We start from the raw sequence: 23,870 nt of genomic DNA, 5'->3' as shown, positions 1-23,870 counted from the left end.
ACCTGGAAAGTGAACATTGACTTGCATAATCCTGTGATGATAGCCACAAATGAGGTGAGTATTAGGAATTAAAATCTTTGTGATTCGTCGATCGAAGCATTGTGCAATGGAGCACGTAGTGTCACATAGACACAGTCTATAATCCCCTGGAAATCCTGACAATTGGTAAAATTCCACGTAGGAATAAAGATGCTATTACTTACTTGAGCAAACAAGGCATTTATTTGGTCTGATGTCACCTGTAGAATGAACTGAAGACTTAGAAGTTAACGTGGCTTTGACAGTTGCTGGCAGTGACTGTGGAAGGGTTTAGCTGAAGGTCACATTGCAGCATGTAGCATTGCTAAGTCAAAGAGCCTATCGTGAACTGTAGTTTGTGCAAATACTGCTCCTGATATGTTGAAATATGCATGCATCACTCTGTAGATGTGGGTGTAGGAGTACTAGAGGGTAGGCACAGAACAGTTCTCGTACAGTCTGGTCTGTCCTCTATCCTTCGGTTGATCACACATTTTCCAAACACAAGTGCAAGTAGATTCCCACAGGAAAATCCATGGTGCTATTATTACTGCAGTTGAGACAAAATAGCACAGTTCAACAGATATCGCAAAATTACTTTAATAGCTAAATAAGAACAAGATGAAACACAGCTAAAAAGGTGCAAATTCTCCTTGCAGCCTCATCCCGATCAGCCTCAAACTACCAACCATAAATTCAAAGTCAAAACCACGCTGGAATTTGCAGAAGGGCTACTGGGATGCCTACAGCAGATACATAGAAACCACCATTAACCAGATCCCACCCCTCTCCGAAAACTACAACCAATTCACTCTCTTCTCAAACTGGTAGCCACCAAGTTTGTTCCCTGGGGCTTCAGAAAAACCTCCATCCATTGTTGGATCCCGGAAAGTGAACAGCAGAGAACATCGACTTCACACAAGCTGAAAGGTGTGGAAACTGCAGTGCCACCTGGGAGCAGCCAAGCAACAGCCACACCAGCGGCCCAGAGTCAACACTGATGCTGTCGCTTCACAACTCCTAATAAACTCAAAGATACCGATCAGCAGGAAAGGTAAGCAGATGGTAAAAGCAGCTCTGTTACAGTCTCTCAAGACAGCCTCCTCAAGCCCTTACACACAAGAGGAAATAGAATTCGCTCTGTCGGCTACCAAGCCAGGCAAAGCAGGAGTCTATGGGATTTACCCAGAAATCCTAAAGAACATCGGATCACAAGGAAGGAAGTGGCTAGCAAAGCTGTTTACCAACATTCATAACACAGGCACCATTCCAAATATCTGGCACCAATCTAAGATAGTAGCCATTGCCAAACAAGGGAAACCAATCAATGACCAATGCAGCTACAACCCCATCGCCTTGCTCTCAATAACATATAAGTTCCTGGAACGCCTCCTGTTAAACAAACTGAGACCCATCCTGGAAGCAGTGATGCCCCCCACCCCCTGCAACAGGCAGGTTTTCATACAGGCAGCAACTGCTCTCAGCAGGTCCTAACACGACCTCACATATCGAGGCTGGTTTTCAGAAAGGCCTGAAGCCAGGAACTGCCTTTGTTGTTATGATACAGTACCTATGATACAGTGTGGTGTGTAGGCATGCTGCTGAAACTCTGCAAAATCATGTGAAAACCCTACGACTAATCAACTACATGATCAGCAACTGATAGTTCTGTGTGCAACTTGTAGATCAAATCAGCCACCAATGCATAACCAACAACGGGCTCTCACAGGGATCAGTTCTCACACACACAAGCCTTCTTCAATATATATACCAGAGACCTCACTCCCACAAAGTCATGGCTTTTCATATATGCAGATGACTTAACCCTGGTTTTCCAGGCTAAAGAGCTTCAAGACATTGAGAAAACACTCACTGAATATTTATGTTCTCTGGAAGCCTATTTCAGAAAATGGAGACTCCGACCAAATGCTGCCAAGACTGTCATTTCAGCATTCCACCTAACAACTCGAAGGCCAGGGAAGAACTTCATGTCCAGTTCTGCAGCTGACCACTCACCCACAACACAACCCCAAAATAACTTGGCATCGCTCTTGACCGTACATTGACCTACCGGCAAGACCTCCAGAACACCGGAGCCAAGGTCAAGACGAATCTAGTCAGGAAACTGGTGGGTACCACCTGGGGCAGCAGAGCCAACACATACCCACTGCTTCACTCACTCTGGTCTACCCAACAGCAGAGTACTGCTGCTCAACCTGGCTCAGGAGCCGCCACACAAATGTTGATATGCACCTCTGGGAAATCGTGAAGATTATTTCTGGAATATTAAGACCAACGCAACTTGAGTGGCTTGCTGTGCTATCACACACTGAACCTCCTGATGTCTGCAGAAAAAACATACTCCTCAAAGAACACCATTGGCTGTCAACTAACGAAGCACTTCCATTGATACAGGACCTAAAAAAAAAAATCCCACGCACGCGTCTGAAATCGCATAGCCCTTACTGGAACACACTCCATACCCTACAAACCGATGACAGCTCCACCTCTCAATGGTGCACCTCCTGGTTGACCGCTAACATCACCTACCGCAACCTGGTAACTGACCCGAGTGGTGAAGTCCCAGGTTTCAACCTCCCACAGAAAATCTGAACAACCCTCAACCGCTTGAGGATGAGCCAGGGAAGATGTGGCCACTTGCTGCACAAGTGGAACATGAGGACCAGATCAAATTGTGACTGTGCATCCAGATCAGACCATCACCCACATATTGAACTCTTGCCCTGAGAAATCCATTCCTGGTGGCATCACAACCATTCACACTGCATCAGCTGAAGCTGTTGAGTAGATTGTTAACCTCGACATCGAACTGTAACTGCTTCACCAGCCATATGAATATGAGCCTTCAGGCAGCGCTCTAACAACAGCTGAGTCTCTAGCAACCCTGGGCATCCATAATTATGGATCCAAAAATCCAAGAATCCATGGTTGGCTAGATGAATCTGCAATAACCCAACAAGAACATTGTCAAGTTGAATGAAGGATGCCAGTATGTCATTTGGAGTAAATTTGTATATTGAAACAGTCCAATTTGCAGGTGCCAGAGGTATATGCCACCAGAAAATTTCACAGATGTCAGTTCTCCACCTCAATTGCTGGTTGATTTCACTGAATTTATGTCAAAAAATACTTTTGGATTTCACATAACCTAGCTCTAATTTTAAGATGATGTTCTCTTGATCTGCATACCCCCACCAAAGGAAATTGTTTCTCTGCATCTACCTATCAAATCCCTTTATCATTCTAAACACCTCGATTAGATCACGCGTCAACCCTCTAAGCTCAAGAGAATACAAGCAAACTTTATGCAACCTGGCCTCATAATTTAACCCTTTAAGCTCTGATATCATTCTGGTGAACCTTCCAAGGCTGAGGTTTGATGCCTGAAACTGAACACAGTTCTCCAGGTATAGTCTAGCCAAGACTTTATACAACTGAAGCATCATTTTCTCACTTTTATATTTCAACCTCCATAAGATAAAGGCTATCATTCCATTAGATCTTCTGATTGCTTTTTATACCTGTGCACTAGCTTTTAGTAATTTGTGCAGATCGACACCATTTGTTCCTCCATAGCTCCTAGTCTCTCATCATTAAATTTGGCTTTCTCTGATGCAAAATGGATAACCTCATATTGAACTGCATCTGCTATATTTTTGTCCACTCGCTTAATCTGCCTATGTCCCTTTGCTTCTTCCTGATCCAATTCATACAACTTTCTTCCTCCTAACTTAGTGTCATCTGCAGACTTCAATACACATCTCTCCATTTCTTCATTCAAGTCATTCATATATATGGTGAAAATCGGAGGCCCCAGTACAGATCTCTGGGGAACACCACTTGCCACATCCTGCCAATCAGAGGTTACTTCACTTGATCATGATGGTAGATTGTGATGCAACTCTCCCTATGATTACACAATCTGCCAGCACACACCGTCAGGCTCACATGTAGAGAATGGCCACTTGAATGAGGTACCGGAGAACTGACAGCATGTATAGAACAATACCCCAACATGACTTACACCTGTTGCAGAGAGGGGGATAAACAAATTAAAAGGCTAGTGGTCTAATGTTCCCACCATTTGTTTACAGGATGTTCTATTTTGATGTTTATATTATGATAGAAAGGGGAGTATTGTAAAGTTATTTTCTGTTGTGTGTTACCATGATATTCACTATCTTGTATGCATTAAAATGGCAAAGAGTGATGCAATAGGTTCTATGTTGGAACAGGAGGCAGGGCGGAATGATAATTCAGACAAAAGGTGAGGTGGTTTAGCTCAAGGTCAGCTATCCATATATAGAACAATGCTGTCTACAATATTCACTTTTATACTTTGGTTTTCTGCCTGATCTGTTTTAAACACAGTACCTTTTTCATTTGTTCCAATTCAATAACTTCTGTAGAATGATACTGAAGTTGACAGAATCAAATTCTGACTTTCTCTGGCCCATGTACAGTTGCTGCGCAGAATCTGGTTCCTTTTTCTTGGTAAAGATTGAAGTATATTGAAGTCACATCTATTAAAAGGAAAATATTTTTTGATAGCACAGCTGAAATTGCAGAAGCAAATGCACCATAGCAACAATGATTTGTGCCATCATTCCCTTCTCTGTTTGTAAAGCTGGCTTACAGTGACATTCATTTTTACCAAGGTGGGAATGGATGTTAGAATATCAATTTGGTACAAAATATTTATAAGAAAATAGCTTTTGTTTTCAGAAATACTTTTTACAACTTCGGAGATGAACAGCTTACATACAAGGTACAACACTGTCACTTAGAAGCAGATTATTTTTTATTAATAGGAGCTATGGTTGGTCACAAGATACACAGCTGCATTGCAGATGACATCAGTCAGGTGTGGAATGCTTGTGAGATTCAAACCACAGACATGAAGGAGGCAAGGGGAATGTGCTGGTGGTCCATGGAATGCTGTATGGGACTCAGCAATAACTTGAACTGTTTGTCAGAGATTTATTTATCATATGTTTAGTTTCATTTAAACAATTCCAGTGAATTTATACCAATTTGAAATGGGTCTTGAATGCAATGGTATACAGCTAGTAGTGTAAGTCAATCTAGAACACAGTATGAAAATTTGTCTCCTTGGATCTGGGTTTCATCTTTCATTAGTAAGCATTTCAAGCCATATAAATATCCCCATCTTTGCAAGCCATAGCACGTTGTTTGCATGTATTTTCATGCACCTGTACTTCAGATTGAAATTAACCCCACAGTAAAAGTACTTATCATAGCAAATATTTTTGTGCATTATCCCATTGAGACAATTGCCTAAATGGGATCGACTCAAATCATTTTCATTAATTCAACACTAATACTTTACTAATACCAATATTTAATTATTGCCATTTTTTTCTGCCTGCATTGCCTTACCTTGGAAATCCATTAAATGATGCTGTTTGCTGTTCTGTGAGACGGAGGCTTCAAATAGCAGAGATCTACATTCAAAACATCATCCTCAACAAATGGGAAGGAGAGTGTCATTATCCACAGCAAAACCCAAAGCCTGAGGAGGAGGTAATTCAAAAAAATCTATTTGTATTTTTCCCTCTGTAGGTGGCTGCCAAGTAGTGCATTTAAAAAAAATTAGTTATTTAGCCTCTAAATATGGGATCCTTACAGGGTTTGGAAGTAATAACCTGTTCATACAATTTTGAAAAGGAAATTTGAGCTCTGTACAGGGCAGTGATCAGGGACTGTAAAACTGACTGAATCAAGGAGAGAAGGGTTGCTAGCAGTTGGACAATTCAAAAATCTCCAGGCCTCAAGAAACTTATGTTTAGTACATGGAAGAAACATCCATTGTCTACTACCTAGTACCAATGAATCTGATCTCTCAAACTACAATTTTTTGAAAAACGGGATAGTAGAGCCCACCCAGAGCCACCAATAAAATCATCACCATTTACAAGGTAACAGAAGTCGACAATCTACACCAGTTAGTTTCACAGCAAGGGCTTCTCCTGTTAAATGCAGTTGCCATTGGAAACCACAGAGCAGCTCGTCATTGTCCTCTCCTCGGTCAGAATGTGTGGTTTGCATGGCAGCTGGGATAAAAAAGGGAAACAGTTTAAGTGAAATAGACTGGACCAGCGGCAGAGGGAGTTGTGTTCAAAAGTAGCCTCATGCCAATCAGACTGACGCACTTGTTCTGCAAGTATTTTTCCCAGAAGCATCTGCCCAATTAACTCTTGTGAATAACCTGCTGATTGTTAGATGTCACTGGCACAAGGCTGGACTCTTAATACCCTGTCATTAAAACTCCCTGAAATTTAACATTGATTTTTTTGGTGATTATGAAATAATTTCATTTATATGTATGTGAGGTACAGCTTTCCAACATATCCACACACAACTGAACAGGGGCATTGTAATAACAGCAATTCAGTCCAGGATTTATTAAACAAGAAAAAAACTGTTGACCTTTACCATGGTGATGTGTAAGTGCTCTTTACCCTATTACATTATTCAGACTATGGATTCAGGTAACTATTTGAATACTTGCAAATGGTTATCATCTCTTTCTATATTAATAGTAAATTTTTGGAGCATTACTCAGGAAGAAAGTTATGATGCAAGGTCATCGACCTGAAACATTAGCCTCAATATTTATGGGGAGGCAGGGAGGAAATAGGGAAGCATTTTTGCAGGGATGGCATGGGGAACCCAGAAATCCCAGACAGGATATCATTATGACTTTTTTTACTTCATTCCCCGATTGACAAGTTGACCGGCTGCTGGGCAGGAAGTAGGTCGCAGCTGTAGACAGTTGAGGATGGACTCTGGCAATCAGCTGGGAAATCTGGCCTGCCAGCATTAAATGTAAATCAGGCTCCCAACTACACTGAGAGAGGCTGATACAATTTTTCTTTCTTTCATGGGATGTGGCACCACTGGCAAGGCCAGCATTTGTTGCCCATCCCTAATTGTCCTTGACAACTAAATTGGCTTGCTGGACCATTTCAGAAGGCAGTTAAGAGTCAACCACATTGCTGTGAGTCTGAAATCACATGTAGGTCAGACCAGGTAAGGATGGCAGATTTCCTTCCCCATTAGTGAATCTGATGGGTTTTTATAATAATCAATGATAGTTTCATGGCAACATTACTGAGACTAGCTTTCAATTTCAGATTTTTTATTAGTAAATTAATTGAATTTATTAATTAATTGAATTTAAATTCCTCCACGGCAGATGGTGGATTTAACCTGTGGTGGGATTTGAACCCGTGTCCCCAGGACATTAGTCTGGGCCTCTGGATTACTAGTTAGTGATATTTCCACTATGCCTCCATCTCCCCTAATTATTATAATGAGGTGTTCTGCCTCTCAAGAGCAGGACAAGTGCACACCCGCACCCTCCCCCTTCCCTCCCCCAGTTTCCTCTCCTGCCTTTCATGAAGTGTTTAAAATTCCCCCCATTAACTCCATTTCTCTCTGCATAGATGCTGCCTGATCTGCTGAGTGTTTCCAGCATTTTCTGTTTTTAAATCAGAGTATATGATGTTTTCTTAAATGAACCCGCTAACAGCCGACAGCAACCATCTCTTGCTCTCCCAGTACAGCCAGTGATCCCCATGCTCTGCAGCAGTGTCCTGCTCCTCTGCTCTTCTCTTTCTCCATTGAACCAAAGTGTCTCACTTCCTTTCTCTCCTCTCCACTGCTACAGGACAGACTTTCTCCTCTTCCCAGACAAGTTACTACCTCTCAAATGATTATCTTACTTCATTTTTCATAAAAAGGCATTTAACTCTCTCTTTTCTCTTCTACCCCTCATATAGTAAATTGTCTCTCTTTTGCCATCATAAGAGATTTCTCTTTTTCACCAGCCCAATGGTCTCTATCTCTCTTTCTCTCTACGGCCTCCCTCAATCACTCCCAAGAAGGTGTTTCTAATCCTTCTCCTTACCCTGCACCCAACAGAATGCCTCTCCCTCTCCATTTCCTTATCTTCAGGAGAGTCACTTTTTTCTATTCCTTTCCTCCCCAACAATACCTACCTCTGTTCAGTTTTTCTCTCCCTGTTCCCTACTGCTGAAATAAAGATATACGTTTGTTCATTAAAGGTGGTTATGTGCACATTGAGGACATTGCTGGTTATAGGTATCAGAAGCCAATTCCTTTATGCATATGCCGAAAAAATGACACCCTGGCAATTGTTATTTAACTTGGAGATGGACACCTGCACAAGTTTTAAAAAAACATTTCAATGGAGCCGTTATCTCTGGCTTCCAAACCTGTGGAGCCAGTTAGCGGTATAGTAATCATGAAGGCGAGGATGAGGGTGTCCAGGATATTCAGAGGTTCAGGGAGGCATTGTCCTTTTTGTGGAAGGGGAGGGGTGATTATTGAACCAAGGTGTATCTACGTTTTGTGAACTTTTGTGTTTGTTATCTTACGCATTTTATTTTTATAATGAGTGAGCTATTTCATGGCAAGAGGCCATTTTTTTCTGGAATGTGATTGGGTAAAATTTTGTTGGTGAAATATAATTGATCAGAAAGCTGAAATGGGGGTAGTATTTTTGTACTATAATGATTGTTGAATAACAATAAAATAGAACAACAATAAAAATAAGCAAAATAGCCTATCAGAAAGTAGAAGAATACAAACTGAGCTGATGAATAAAAGAAAATTGACATACCAAATAAAGAGTTATAATGTGGACAGTGATCATATTAAAAAAAAGACATTTTATTATAAATATATTTTTATGATTTGTCTGTTGTTCATTTGGAGCATAATCTGGTCATCCTTTACTCGTAAGGGCACTAATATATTCAGGACTGTTGCTAATAGTTACATCTAAAGCTGTTGGCAAGTAAACCCTGGGCCTCATGAATTTGGAACCATGCCAGAAAGCCAATAGAGAAGACAGTAAAGGAGATAGGAATGTGGCTGATATGTGGTTCGAACAGACACCAGCCAGCTGGAACCAAATTCTTTTCCTTGAAATCTGGGTAGGGACTTGTGAACAGGGATGGATGAATGCTATTTGCCAGTTCGAGTGCTAGACGCAGATGCAGATATACAGATTATACCTGGGTCTCTATCCCTATGATGAAGACCTATTTGTTTTTAGCTGAGCATTCTCTGCAGCTATTAGTACACATACACTTGTCTTGTTATAAAATATTGGCAGAACTAATTGAAGGGGGTGTCGTTTTAACACCCGAAGATTTTTTCATTAGAATATAGAACTAAAAGTAACCAGGTAACAATTTTCAAGGCCAATGTTCTTCATGAAAATTGTTTGGTAAATCTTTTATTGTGTTCGGGAGCAAGAAATGTTGACATTATGCACAAGTGACGTGATGTGTTTCAATAGAATTTATATTGCCATTTCATGTGCTTGTAAAGAAGGGAAGAAATGTTTGCCTTTAAATTTAAAAGATTGATAAATGGCCTCAATAGCCCTGAGTTAGGAAGCCCAAAGGTCACCCCGGGTCTATGCTCATTGCTAACCAGTGCTCTTTAGTAGAAAGTGCACAAGTATCATTAACCAGATGAGAATAGAAAGAATGGGAATTGGGATAGGCCCCAGGCAGGTGAAGGCCTCACTCAGATGCAAAAGTTGGCATCTGATGACATCATTCAGACCCTGCTGTTATTTTAACCCCAGCCGTGCAACTTGAACCCAGTGCAGATCATGCCTGGAGAAGTTAGCATGAGAAACCTCCCAGGCCAGAAGACGCCCACATAAGTAAACATTTTTAATTTTTTAAGGTATCATTGTTAGCCAGGGTGGAGCAGGAGTTCTCTTCTAGGCTCCACAAGGCATTTTTGAGCCTCTCCTGTCCCAGCCTTCCCTTCTCACTTCTGCAGGCTCAATTGGCTTAAACCACTGCCCTATCACAAACCTTTTATTGGGGACCATTTCCTTGTGTCCCTGGAGGACTGCTGCCATGCATTTTCCTGTTTGCCAGTCTCCACATCATTCCTATCAGGTTAAAGTGGGAATTGGGCCTGATCAGTTGTAATGAGGACTGAGGCCTCACGTCAACAGGTCAACAAGTCAGAGCAAACCCATCACTCACATCGCCAGTCCCATGCTGAATTCGCACCCTGAGTTAAAATCAGGGCTAATGTTCTCTGCACTGGCTCAAATACTATGGATAGCAGCCAATGTAAAGTGTTACTGCTGAGCTTCAAAGGGAAACGGTTTAATGTATAATTGGTCTAACAATTCAACTGCCAGATTTGGAAGAAGGAGGACGTGGGTGGAGGAAGTGCAAGTGGCCAGGGCAGAGGGAGGACTGCTCATTTTAGAGAAGGGCCTGCAGGTTATGTTGAATGCACTGGACACAGCAAAGACTACAATCTCTGACAACATCCCGGCTGTAGTACTGAAGACCTATGCTCCAGAACTAGCTGTGTCCCTAGCCAAGCTTTTCCAGTACAACTACAACACTGCCATCTACTCGGTAATGTGGAAAATTGCCCAGATATGTCCTGTCCACAAAAAGCAGAGTAATTCTAACCCAGCCAATTATCGACCTATCAACCTACTCTCAATCATCAGCAAAGTGATGGAAAGAGTTGTCAACAGTGCTATCAAGTGGCACTTACTCAGTAATAACCTGTTCACTGATGCTCATTTTGGGTTCCACCAGAACCATTTGGCCCCAGACCTCATTACAGCCTTAGTCTAAGCATGGAATGAGCTGAATTTCAAAGGTGACATAAGAGTGACAGCCCTTGATATCAAGGCAGCATTTGACTGAATGTGGCACCAAGGAGCCTAGTCAGTGGGGATTGGAGGAAAACTCTCCAGTGGCGTAGAGTCTCACCTGGTGTCAGCACTATCTTGAATTCTCCTACTCCCTGAAATCCCCACCCCCATCCCACATGCAATTTATCTTCATATTGTTGAAGAACTTAAAAGTATATCTATTCTTAAATGGATGACATAGACAGCCCATCAACAACTCCTGTTGAGATCATAACTTCATACTACAAATGGACCCTACCCAATCTGGGACTCCTTTACGATGCTCTGTCTATGGTGCCACATGAAGGAACTACCAGCATAATTGAGGGAAAAAGTACTTTCCATTTTCTGCAATTCGCTAAATGGGTAAAACTGTGTTCCATGTCAATGACACCCTGTATCCTGTGAGTCTATTTTTGGAATTTAATAATAAAACTTTCCTTCACATATTATAACCCCAATATTTACAGAGCAGCTGGAAATGGTCAAGGAACCTGGCAATGTAAGACACATAGCAGTCCTGCCAAATTTAAAGGCAGGACCTTGTTATAACCTTTTCCTTTCATTTCCCACCCAGCAGCCGGCTAAATTAAAATTAGTTAAAATAATTAATTAAATTGGTAAATCTGATCTAGTCTATTTGTATGTTTATGGAACAGGCAGGACTGATTACCCTAGATTTTCCCTGAATTATCACAATTCTGGGGTGGATTTTGACAGGTGAATGAAATAAAATGAGTTCTTAGAGGCTACCACCTCAAATCTGGCACATAAAATTCTCCACCTGAATTAGCATCCCGAGAAACCTCCAGCCCCCTTTAAAGCTTGCCCAGAGCCCGATCTGCCACATGCAAATGGAGTCAAGGAGTCCGGCCCATTTCTTCCAACTTCTACCCCAAAACCACCCCAAATAATTTCCACCACTATATAAAAGTGGCAACAAGAACTGCAGGCAAGTATCCCTTGGGAAGATACCATACTAAAGAAAATGTGTGTACTGTTACTGAAGTTTGGCATAATTTTACCACATATTCCTCACCGTCAGATCCTTCATGCACACCCGAAGTCTCGCCCCCTCCGCACAGTGCCCCCGCGTTGGCTGTGGTGGGGAAGAGACGGTCGCCCACCTCCTCCTGGAATGTGCCTTTGCAAAGCAGGTGTGGAAAGAGATGCAGTGGTTTTTCTCAAGGTTCATCCCAAGCAGCTCTGTAACACAGGAGTCTGTGCTCTACGGGCTGTTCCCAGGGACGCACACCGAGACAAACATCAACTGCTGCTGGAGGACTATCAATTCGGTGAAAGACGCCCTTTGGTCTGCCCGAAACTTGCTGGTCTTCCAGCGCAAAGAGTTGTCCACCACCGAATGTTGCAGACTGGCACATTCCAAGGTCCAGGACTACGTGCTGAGGGACGCACTAAAGCTTGGGGCAGCCGCAGCAAAGGCTCAATGGGGAAAGACCACAGTGTAAGGTTCCCCCACCAAGCTGGACTGAGGGGCTGGAACCATGGGAAACCCCTCGAACTGTATCGTTAATATTCTCAATTGCTGTAAATGTAAAACTGTAATTGACATGACAATTGTGAAACGGAAGGGTTGGGAAGAAACTCATGACATTATTGAAAGAAACTGATCTCTTTTGCAATGTTTGTATTTTTTCGTGCTGTTTGGAAACTGTTTGGCAATGTAATTTTTACAGATTTTTATGAATAAAGTATATTTTGGGAAAAAAAAATAATTTTACCACATATTTAGATCTTTAGTACTATGGCTGGTCAATCAGGACTTTTGCTGTTAGTTTCATTCCGCTCTAGTTAATAGAAAGAACAGTACAGTACAGCACAGGAACAGGCCATTCGGCCCTCCAAGCCTGCGCCGATCTTGATGCCTGCCTAAACTAATGTACAGCTTTGCATTTGGGACATATTTCCCATTGAAATCTCTCTATTCTCATGCTGTGAAGGAAGAAGATGAAGATTAGGACACAAAAGAAGTTAGATAGGAGGCTCTTTGAGTCCACCATCACCGAATGTGTCTCTTTCCCATGTGCCCTTACCTACTCACCAGGGAATAGGCCAAGAATGTCTTACTTGGACTTATCTGACATTTAGTACCTCAGAAGGCTGTGCTTGAACTGCCAGCTATTGGGGAAATATGATTACTACTGATTGAAGATCTGCAGCCCATTCTATCAGGGGAACATCAGATTCTCTGCCAGTGAAGGTCACCACTATCTTCAATTTATTTGCACCTGGATCCTTCAAAGCAACATCAGATCATCTTTGCCAAATTAGTCGGGTTCAATTTTACAATGGTCAGCTGCTCAACATTGCATCAAGGAAGGTAAATGATGCTGTTCAGGAGGGTTCATAATTCATATCTTTCCCAGTGGAAGCAGAAGAACAAAGAAAGAGAGAGCGATCTATCCAGTTCTACAGACTGACAAGGATCCCACAGATCCAAGGAACAATTTAAAAGAACACAAGTGGTACTTAAAGCTTCATATGACAACCTCTTTAGTTTTATGAACATTCATTTTATTAATGTCCAGATAGTGTACAAAGCTGATTATCCTGATACTCAGGAAGGTTTCATGAAGTTGTGCCCTCACTACCAGTAGCAGTAATCATATCAAGAGCAAAGGTACGGTTTCAAGCCTGCCCCTCATAGTGAATAAGGGTTCTGGGATACATTGGTTGAGCAGTGGATTCACATTGGCGGGTGACGTTTTGGCTCTGTCGCTAACCTGCCAATGGGAGACAAACCTAGGTCATCAACAGCTTCCGCAAACTGCTGCTAAATCTGATTCTGTTTCAAAAACTAAACTCCCCATGCTTCTTGTAAACTTTAATTGCTCAGTAAAGCATGGGACTCGTTATTATTAAACGTCAAAAGCTATGCAACTGATACTTTAAGTAATTTATTAACTGGTCACAGGTAGAAACAATTTTAAAATGAAAAGTTGTGTAAATATTTACAGAATAAGTCACAGCTTATTGTGGGTTAGTTTATATTTTTAGTTTAGGCTTTCAGACAGAATTTGAAAGAATTGACTGTCTCTTCCTGACACTGAAGTGATTTTTTTTCTGCTGAATTGTTAAAGAACTATTTCTCTGGTTTGCTTTTGGTTTCTTTTCAGATATAAGAGGTGATATTGCAGACTTAGCTCACAAATCCGCAAGTTAATATGTCAGAGCACTCTCTAGTGTCAAGAAACAGCAACCCAATCTGTTATGCTTCCTGCAGATATGGTTCTTGATGAAGGATTACGGGAAGTGACTGATACACATCAAGTGCCTGGTGTCACTGATTGCATAAAAATTAGCATTTGTGCCCTCAATCAACAAACCTGTGGGTTGTGAGGTCCAGACTCCATTAAGAGTATGTGGTTTGAAACACAGATGCTTTGCACATTAATCTGCAGCATAAATGATTCATTGATTTAACAGTTAACTGCAATGAAGAAGGGCTTTTAGATCTACTGCTGTCCAAAATAAATGTTTTTGCAGTGAAGGGTTAAAGTTCATGAAGGTTGTGCTGTTGAAATCTCTGGAAACAATTACTCCCAAATAATAAGCATGTATCACAGAGACCGAGCTCACTGGCACCTTTAATCTGTCTGCTTTTCCAGCAATAACATTGGGCTGGATTTTAACAGCCCGCCACTGATCTCGGCAGCAAGCACAAAAAATAGCGGCCCACATGCACAGGCCACATACCAAAGAGCCGCCGCGATCTCACGCATGGCGATTCATTTCAATAGTCGGGGCGCGCCGCACACCCTACCAATCTCGTGAAGGGAAGATATAGCAATGTCATTCACGGTGGACAAATTATGATCTGAATAGGTTTCCTCATCTATAATTGTCTGGTGATCTTCTGAATGCCAATGGCATCAGCTGCCTGTGCGCTGGCACTAGAGCCATTTTTAAAGGGCCCTTCCCACCATTTCCTAAATCTTTTACGTTTATTTGACCTCGTTCCCCCACTCCCGCACTGAAAATCTTAACTGCCACCCCCTCCCCACCTGTGCCACACTGGCTTTCCCCGGATGAGGAATTGAAGGCGCGGGAGTGCCGGCCGCTGCACCTTTGGCCCAGAAGATTGAAGGTAAGTTCATTTAAATTTATGCATGTCACAAATACTAGAAATCTCTTAAATTCTCAAAAGTGGAAGTGTTGCTGGTTCAGAAACCAGGAAAATAGCTTTGATAGGTTCTTTTTAAGGTTGATGCTTCAGGAAAAATCCAAAAACAGCTTTTTAGTGCACTATACACGGGAGTGCACTAAAATGATCATTACAGTTCTATGATGCCATCGTGTTTATTTATTTCCAACTGAGATCGTAAATATCTCATTTTAACGTGATCTCAATTTATTTCAACACATTAAACGCAGGAAGGATTGGAAGCCACAGTCTTTGGCTGGATTATATTGACACTAATGTTAACTATGGGATCACCAAGTATTGAGGAGCATGTAATGCATATACGAATTAATAACAAGGTACTGCTACCAAAGCTTACTATTTTGTCACCAATGTCACCTGCAACAGCATTTACCACACAGTGTCCTCATAGGAAAATCTTTAAGGGATTAGCACCACCTAATGCTTAAATTATACATAACAACTTGGGTTATAAATAGCACTTAATTTTCTATTTTATGTCTTTTCCAACTTAAAGGTAATTTACTATATAGTTCAAGAAACAATGTTCGCACTGTATACACCATGAAATGCCTGGGTGTCATCTTAATTGCATCGAAAGATCAGAAAAATAGCTTTGGATTTGGGAATCTTGTTGTATTTAATTAAAACTAACCCAACTGCATCAAACTTGGAATTAGATGCGGATGCCACAACTTCCTAAAACTCATTAGGATATCTGGGGAAGAAATCTCCAACTTCCACCCAAAACAGGTGCAAATAAAGACTCACCTCAATGCATGCAGTCTGTCGCTTCCTTTCTATTTGTGTGCCATGCCTGCTGCCCAGCTGAACAACATGCTGATACCTATGGGAGATCATATACAAATGAGGGCTGTGCCTATATTGGCATTCCACTAAGGAGAAAGGGTGAAGTCAGCAGCTCAGAGTTAATGCCTGAAAGAATAATCACTTTTACACAATGAAGGTTAATTGCTTGAACAAAAGAACTTTATATAATGCAGCACATGTCAAATTTCAAACACCTGTGAACCCCCAAATGTCTTTAAGTGCTTCTCTTTACACATTTGCAAGTGTCTCTATGAAGTGTGAACCCATCTCTAGCAGCTAGACTGGAGGCAGGCTGCTGATCAAGCTGCCCCTTGGCCTGTGATGACTTCGGCAGCCGTTCTCTGGCTGCCTGAGGCCTGGAGGGCACCAGCTGCCTGAAAGTTTCCTGGACTGGTGCAGGACTCTTCTCAGGCATCGCGGCTACTGGAGCTGGGCTCACTGGCAGAGGGGCTGAGGAGCCGCTGTCCACACTTAGAGCAGGCAGAAGGGAGCCCTCAACTGTGGATGTCAGCCTCTCCTCCTCCCGTTCAAGGCTCACTTGAACCTCCCTGCTGACCAGAGAAGGATGAGGAGCTGCAGAAGACTCCAGGCATCTCATCATTCTCTCACCTTGCCACTGCTACGATGAGCTCATGGCCAAGGCAATGGTGTGCAGGTCTGCATGCATTTGTGGGTTCTGGCTCTCCATGAGGGTTGCCAAGCTCTCAATGAAGGAAGCTCACATGCCTGAGATATGGCAGTACACATGGCATGGATGGACTCCTCCATCGTCCGCTCATGGCTGTGCATTGTCGCTGGCATCTCGGCCAGTTGTTGCTTTGCCTCTTTCTGCAATTCCAGCATAACCTGTACTGTCAACACCAAAGGCTCATCATCAGCCTGGAGCTCAGCATGGGTCTGGCTACCCACAGTCCTCCAGCTGTCAGAGGCCTCGGCTGTCTCAGCCTTAGCCAGCTGCTCGGGCACGTGTGTGGTGCTCTCACCAGCTTGTGACCCTGATTCTACAGTCGAGCGGAAACCCACCGAGGTGAAAGTATCTGCGCTGGTGGAGGGTGCAGGAGAGTCATGGAATGGTGTATCCTCTTGAGTGCTCCTTTTCCTCAGAGGCTGATGGCCGTCCTGCATTTGCTTGAGCTTCCTGTGGGCACCGACCTGCATGAGAGAACACAAACATGTGTGGGTTAGGCTGTGCAGATCTTGTTATGCCAACCATACATGATGTGGGTCTCCAGAAGTGAACTGTATGTTGATGGAACCCAACTTTCACTCTCTTGGGCGGAAACTCCAGTCTCTCCATCTGATATGGAGTGGCCACCCTGGGTCCCTGGCAATTCTAATGCCTCTTCCTCTGCTGTGGAGAGAGGTTGAAGATCTAGGATGCCTCTGCCAGTCCAGGCTGTCTCCCTCCTGTTATAGGCCCTCTTGTCCTGCAAGTGGAAAGAAGGAGTTAATCATACATCACAGAGAGAGATCAATGTGACAGTTCTGCTCGTGGCAGTGCCTTGTCCCTCACTGGGGTATCCTATATAGCTCAAGCTCCCGTCCTCTCTCAAGGGAGTTAATGGGATGAGTTGTGAAAGAAGATGGCCTGTGGTGGAGATACTGTCATTCATCTGTCAGGATAAGGTGATGCCTAACACCCTCTGCCAGCACTGTTGTAGTGTTCACCTCCCCATGTCCCGCTTCCTCCTGCATAGACACTTGCAATCCCTAAAATGGAGAGAGTTATGGAGCACTCACCTTAGCAGAACGAAAGAGGTCATTGACCCTCTTGCGACACTGTGCCCATGTCCGGAGGTGGGATGTGGGGGGTGGGGGGTGGGGGGGAGTGGAGGGCCGCCCCAACAGCTGCTGATCTCCTCTGGGATCTCCATCCAGGCTTGCTTGGTCAGGTAGGAGGACCTCTTCTTGCCACTGCTGGGGAAGAGGACATCCTGCCTTTCCCTTGCAGCCTGGAGGAGAATCTGGTGGAGCCTCCGCTGTGCCTTACCTCTGCCAGCCTGTGGGGTCTGCCTCGGGGTGGTGGGGGTCCAGAGTTACTGTAATACAGGTCTCAGTGTGAAAAGCAAGCCGAAAATGAGTGCAAAGCAGCAATGCAGGCAGAGCTGGTCAGGCTATAAACATGGCACCAACAGCTGCTCTGGAGTCATCTGATGCTGTATTTGGTGACTCGCATCTCGTCCCCGCAACATAATTGGACGGGCCCTGCACCTCCATTATGCAAAGTGGCCACCCGCCACGTGATCGCAGTGGGTCGGTTGCCCATGTGACTAGCACAAACAGCACCCACTTCCAGGTCCACTGCCCGGACTCACGACGGGCTCACTAAATTCAGGCCTATGTGTGAAATGTGTGTGTCGGCACAGACAAATTTGAAAGGTCAAGAAAGAACAGACCTTTTTTTATGTAAAGGGGGATGTTTGGAGAAATACTTTTGTAGACTTTGGCTTGCCATACACATGTGACGTCTGATGTCATAATATGTAAGTAAAGGCTTTTGGTAGTAGCCATTTTATACACCACATGGAACACTCCCCCACTCCTCTTCCCTCCCACCAGCGGCCCCTCTTCCCCTCCCTCCCCCGGCTGCTCTTCCCCTCTGCCCCAACTCCCCAGGCTCCTCATCTCCACACCCATCCTCTCCTGGCTGCTCTCCCCCCTCCCCCTACGAGGCTTCTCTCCCCACAGCTCCCCCCCCTCCCCCCACAAACCCTGGGCTTCCCCGGCAGAAATTCCGGGTCATTAAATTTGATACATGGAGCCCACATTTCATTGAAAACACATAGGTTACTACTGTACCTTTTACTCCAGTAGATGATTCTGAAAGGTGTCATGTCCTGTGACACCCAATAGCTGCTTTTTTATAGAAAGAGTATATCACCATATGCCCACTCAAATGCTGTCTGAAACTTTTCTCATCCCTCATTTTATTTCTGTAACTGAAATTTCTAATGTCTAAAATACCGGTCTAAACAAAACAAAATAAAACAAGTTTCATATTTCACAATAACAATTAAATTCATCCACTGAATTGCCTTTTAATGTTTTTAATTAATGTTTTTTCTTGAAAGTGTCAGCCTCTTCAAAAAACCTGGGCTTGGACTTAATGGTCCTGAATTTATCCAACCAGAACTTCAGACATCAGTGCAATGCCTGGAAAAATGTTATAAATGGCTGAAATTGGACATTTATGCAGTTTCTATGGGGGTTCCTGCTGAAGACCCAGTGAGAGATCGAGGGAACTCCTGCGGAAATCAAGGGCCATTATTTTTGTCCAGAGCTGCGCCTGTGAGCTGGGTTTGAATTATGCAGTCTGAACATGTACAGTATGCCTAATATCCCAGGATGCATCCATATTGTTTAGCTAGCCATACTGATGGAATATTGCTCATAAGCTTTTTGCACTTTCTACTCAGTAGCTTCTCTTCAAGTAATTTTAATAAACAAAGCTTCATTTAGGTAAAATATATATTGGATGTCTTTTTCTAAAAAAAAACCCCTGGATGTGTGTGAGACATGGTTACAAATCTGTTTTTGATTTTCTTTTGTGCCCGATCAATTTTAAAAAGGTTTATTAAACAAAAGGAGTCAGGGAGGTTGGAGAGTGAGAGATAGGGGAAATGGGGTGAATTTTAATGTGCAGGAGCACATGGCTTTGGGAGTGGATGGAGGGTTAAAAGAATGGAAATTGACAGCACGTTGGGAAGCTGGCTCCAACGTTTTGACTTCCCCATTTAACTGCAGCGCGTTAGGCTGCATGTGAAAATCCCTTTCGGGAAAGGCGGGGTTGTCGATTTCAATATGTTAATCACTCAATTACAGCAATATTAACTTGTGTTTTACAATTTAACTGTAGTGCATGGAACTCGCCAGTGAAAGCAAGGTGAGAACACATTGGCAATTGAGGGGGTTGAAGACATGACATAAATATTGCAAATACACAGCTGTTTTCTTGCCTGATTGTGTGAAAGACTTTGTTCACCATACTTCTTTGTCACAACTTTGGAGGTTTATACCTCAGATGAGGACCAGGATGACCAGCAGCAGGAGTGGGAGTAACAACAGCCTGCTCCTCACAGACCTGCAGCTCCATAGAAGAGAGGGAATGAGCAGGAAGTTGCAGCTTGCAGGAGGCCATACCTGCAACACAGGGTCTACAGGCAGAGGCTAAGCGTCCTCGATATGTCAGAACATCAGTGTCAAGGAGGCTCATTGCGTCGGGTCAGGTGATGACAGACATTAGCAGTTTGCTGGAACAAGACCTGCTGCAAAGCAGACCTGGTGGCTACACTTTACCAGTGACTGCCAAAGACACCACTGCTCTCAACTTCTTTGCCTCTGGCTCCTTCCAGAGTTCTGCCAGAGACATTTGCAGGATCTTGCAGTTGGGTGACTGAGAGCTTGTTTGCCAGGGCAGGCACTTGTGTCAAGTTTGTCACCAATGATGCCAATCAGAGTGAGTGGACACTCAGGTTTGCAGCTCTGGCTAGCTTGCCACAGGCATAGGGCATCATCAACTGCAGGTATATGGCAATTAAGGCACCCATAAGAACAAACACGAATAGTCATCAACTGCAAGGGTTTCCTTTATGTGCAGCTGGTGTGGAACCATAAAAGGATGTTTATGCAGGTGTGCACAATATTCCTGGGCAGTTGCCATGATGTTTTTGCCCTGCGGCAGTCCACCCTCCCTGATCTTTTTGCACCTCAAAGCAGAGTTACCGGCAGACTGCTTGGAGACAAAGAATACCCAATTAAAGCATGACTCATGATATCCAGGAGGAACTCAATAAATGAGGTCCAGACGCAATACATTGAAAACCATATGATAACCAGATGTGTCATTGAACAAGCCATTGGGATGCTGAAAATGTGTGGACAAATCTGGAGACCAGCTCAGATACTCACACTTCAGTGGGACCAGTTAGACAGATACTTGGGTTTTCGCCCAGTGATTCACACATCACAAGTGACCAAGAGCAGATGGTGGAGACGGACAGCGATGGAGAGTCTGCATTACAGGACGCAGGATGCTCCAAGCTCTGCTCAGCTGGACCCAGATGCGAAAGCTTGGGGACCTTTGGCTAAAAGGACACTTCTGACGCTGCAGCAAAGCACACGTGATATATTGGTAGGTGTTCCAGCCACTTTGTGCACTCTTGCAGAGAGATTGGAGGAGTCTGTCTCAAACATGAGTGACATTGTGTAACAGGCCTTTGCAATGATGTCTTTGTCCATGGAAAGAATAGTCATCTGCATGGAGCATCAAACAGAGGCAATTAAAGAAGTGCATGAAGTCCTCACCAATGGTTTGCACACTATGAATACCAGCTTAAATAGGATTGATGGTATCCCAGCCTTGGCCATTCATCACCTCACTAATCTGCAGCAAATTGCTCTCCAGCTCATTGCTAATAGAGAAGAGCAGGTGGGCCATGAGAGGGATGAAGGTGAAAGGGGATGTGGAAGTGGGGGCTTGGTTCAAAGCTCATCTACTTCTCAACCATTGTTTCTCCCCCTCAACACCCACCCCCCCCCCCCCCCCGCCTATCTCATTCAGTACCCCAAATGCTGCCTCATGTCCCAAGGCCGAGTCTGCTCCTACACAGGTGCAGTCTTTGATGCAACCCTCATGAGCTGCAAAACCCAGAGGACGTCGACCAAGAGCATCTCAGCGGTCAGGGCAGGATCTGAGCAGCCTGTCTTTTCCTCTCTGGAAGCCACAGGGTTTGCACCACATGGGAGTAGCAGAAAGAGAAAGAGTAAAGGTTTGTAGTTGCAAATGTTAAATTTCTGTATAATTTTTGAGACACAAATATTATTTCTTTCCACCACTTTTCCGTGTTGCCCATTTTTATTTGCTGCTTAGCAAGTGGCCTTTTCACTTGTGATGAACAGTGAGACATGAATTGATACTGAGCAATGGGGATGTGTGAAAAGGATACTAGGTTATTTGCAGGACTGTTTTGTTTTTATTGTCATGGTGGAATGGTGAGGGGTAGGAAAGCAGCTTTGGCATTTACATGTCAGATGGTTGGACTGGTGGAACCTAAGTGAATCTCGCAATGATGAGGACATCCCGGACAGTAACTTGTGCTGCTGCTGGTGTCTTGGCTGCATCATGTTCTGCCTCTTCCTACTCCACCTCATCAGTATTGTCTGAAGAGATTTGTGTTTTGCTCCTTGTTCCTCCTGCAGGTCCAAACCTTGCTGCTGTGCAATGTTGTGCAGAGCGCAGCACATCATGACCAGTCTGGAGACCCTGGCCAGTGCATATTGAACAGCAGATCATGGCCTGCATGAGTCCTGTGATGGTGCACCCTCCGTGTGAGTGACTTCCTGAGTTGTTGTTGTCCTCCTGCACCGCCTCCTGTAGGATATTTGAAGGTCCTGTGGGAAATTAAAGACATGACTTAGAACTGTCAAAGTAAGAATATTTTAAGTGATCATTATATACATGATCATATGTCACTGGCTGCTGGCCATTACATTAAAATAAGTGAGTGTTGTATGCCATGTGGCTGTCTAAGATTTAGTTGTGTTACTAGATAGCTGGGAGACCCCAACATGACAATGTCCAGCATCTCCTTCTCTGCAGCACCAGTTGAGAGATGGCTCAAAGGCCACCCCTGGTTCCCAAGAGACCCATGAATGAGAGGAATACAATGTGTTGCTTGGATGAAAGGAGAGCATTTGTTGAGGATGGCTATGAGGGAAAGGCATGACATTATATGAAGATGAGAGTGAGTGTCAGTGGTGGATGGATAAATGGGGATATGAGGAAGTGCACAGACAGAGGAATGGGTGTACCCGCAAAGTAAGTTTGTGTGAGGATTAATGTACTGAAGTAGGTTTGAGTAGAGTGAGCGGTTTGGGATGATAAGCACATCAGGATGTAGGTGAATATGCCACTGTACTCAATTTTCTTGCCCTGCTTAGGTCATTAAACTGCTTTTGGCATTGAATCCAGGAACGTGGCACCACACTCCTGCTGATGAACCCCTCCACTAACTCCAGCCACATCTTCTTGGTTTTGCTGGCAGGCAGTACTGAAGAATATCTGCCTATGGGCCATTATAACTCCCGGTATCACATCCAGGAAGGCATCACTAAAATGTAGCGCAGCCTTCAAATGTCTGGACTCCATTCTGCCAATTCCTCTGCTGCTTTCCCAATCCAAACTCCATCAAATTGCATATCTGGAGTGTCCCTTTAAATATTGGAGTTCAAATTGACTCAAGTAGGTTGTCATCACATCAGCTCATGCTGATTGGTCAGGAAACCCGAAAGGAGCAAGGTAATGGAGTGGCTGGGTTGAAAAGCCACTGACAGGAACGCTGCACTTACTTCTGGGTTTCCTGCATACTACTGGATCCCCCCAATCCCCATTCCCGGGTTTCCTGCATACTACTGGATCCCCCCAATCCCCACTCCTGGGTTTCCTGCACACTACTGGATCCCCCCCAATCCCTGCTCCCGGAGTTCCTGCATACTACTGGATCCCCCCAATCCACGCTCCCGGAGTTCCTGCATCCGACTGGATGCCCCAATCCACGCTCCCTGAGCTCCTGCATACTACTGGATGCCCCCAATCCCCACTCCCGGAGTTTCTGCATACTACTGGATCTCCCCAATCCCCACTCCCAGAGTTCCTGCACACTGCTGGATCCCCCCAATCCCCACTCCCGGGTTTCCTGCACACTACTGGATCCCCCCAATCCCCACTCCCGGAGTTCCTGCACACTACTGGATCCCCCCAATCCCCACTCCCGGGGTTCCTGCACACTACTGGATCCCCCCAATCCCCGCTCCCGGAGTTCTTGCACACTACTGGATCCCCCCAATCCCCACTCCCGGAGTTCCTGCACACTACTGGATCCCCCCAATCCCCGCACCCGGAGTTCCTGCACACTAGTGGATCCCCCCAATCCTCGCTCCCGGAGTTCCTGCACACTACTGGATCCCCCCCAATCCCTGCTCCCAGGTTTCCTGCATACTACTGGATCCCCCCAATCCCCGCTCCTGGAGTTCCTGCACACTACTGGATCTCCCCAATCCTCGCTCCCGGAGTTCCTGCACACTACTGGATCCCCCCAATCC

General features: G+C 44.2%; 1 long non-coding RNA gene across 1 annotated transcript; it reads right to left on the bottom strand.

Annotated features, from left to right (window-relative positions):
• Nucleotides 1–282: 282 nt before the first annotated feature.
• On the bottom strand, nt 283–5,564 carry LOC137374136 (uncharacterized). Its single transcript, XR_010975767.1, has 3 exons — nt 5,440–5,564; nt 4,414–4,562; nt 283–568 (listed from the first exon to the last, which is right to left on the bottom strand). It is a non-coding gene; the product is annotated as an uncharacterized lncRNA (long non-coding RNA).
• Between the last annotated feature and the right edge of the window lie 18,306 nt (nt 5,565–23,870).

The sequence above is a fragment of the Heterodontus francisci genome, chromosome 10 (assembly GCF_036365525.1).
Source record: "Heterodontus francisci isolate sHetFra1 chromosome 10, sHetFra1.hap1, whole genome shotgun sequence".
NCBI lineage: Eukaryota > Metazoa > Chordata > Chondrichthyes > Heterodontiformes > Heterodontidae > Heterodontus > Heterodontus francisci.
This window is presented reverse-complemented; position numbering and strand designations above follow the sequence as displayed.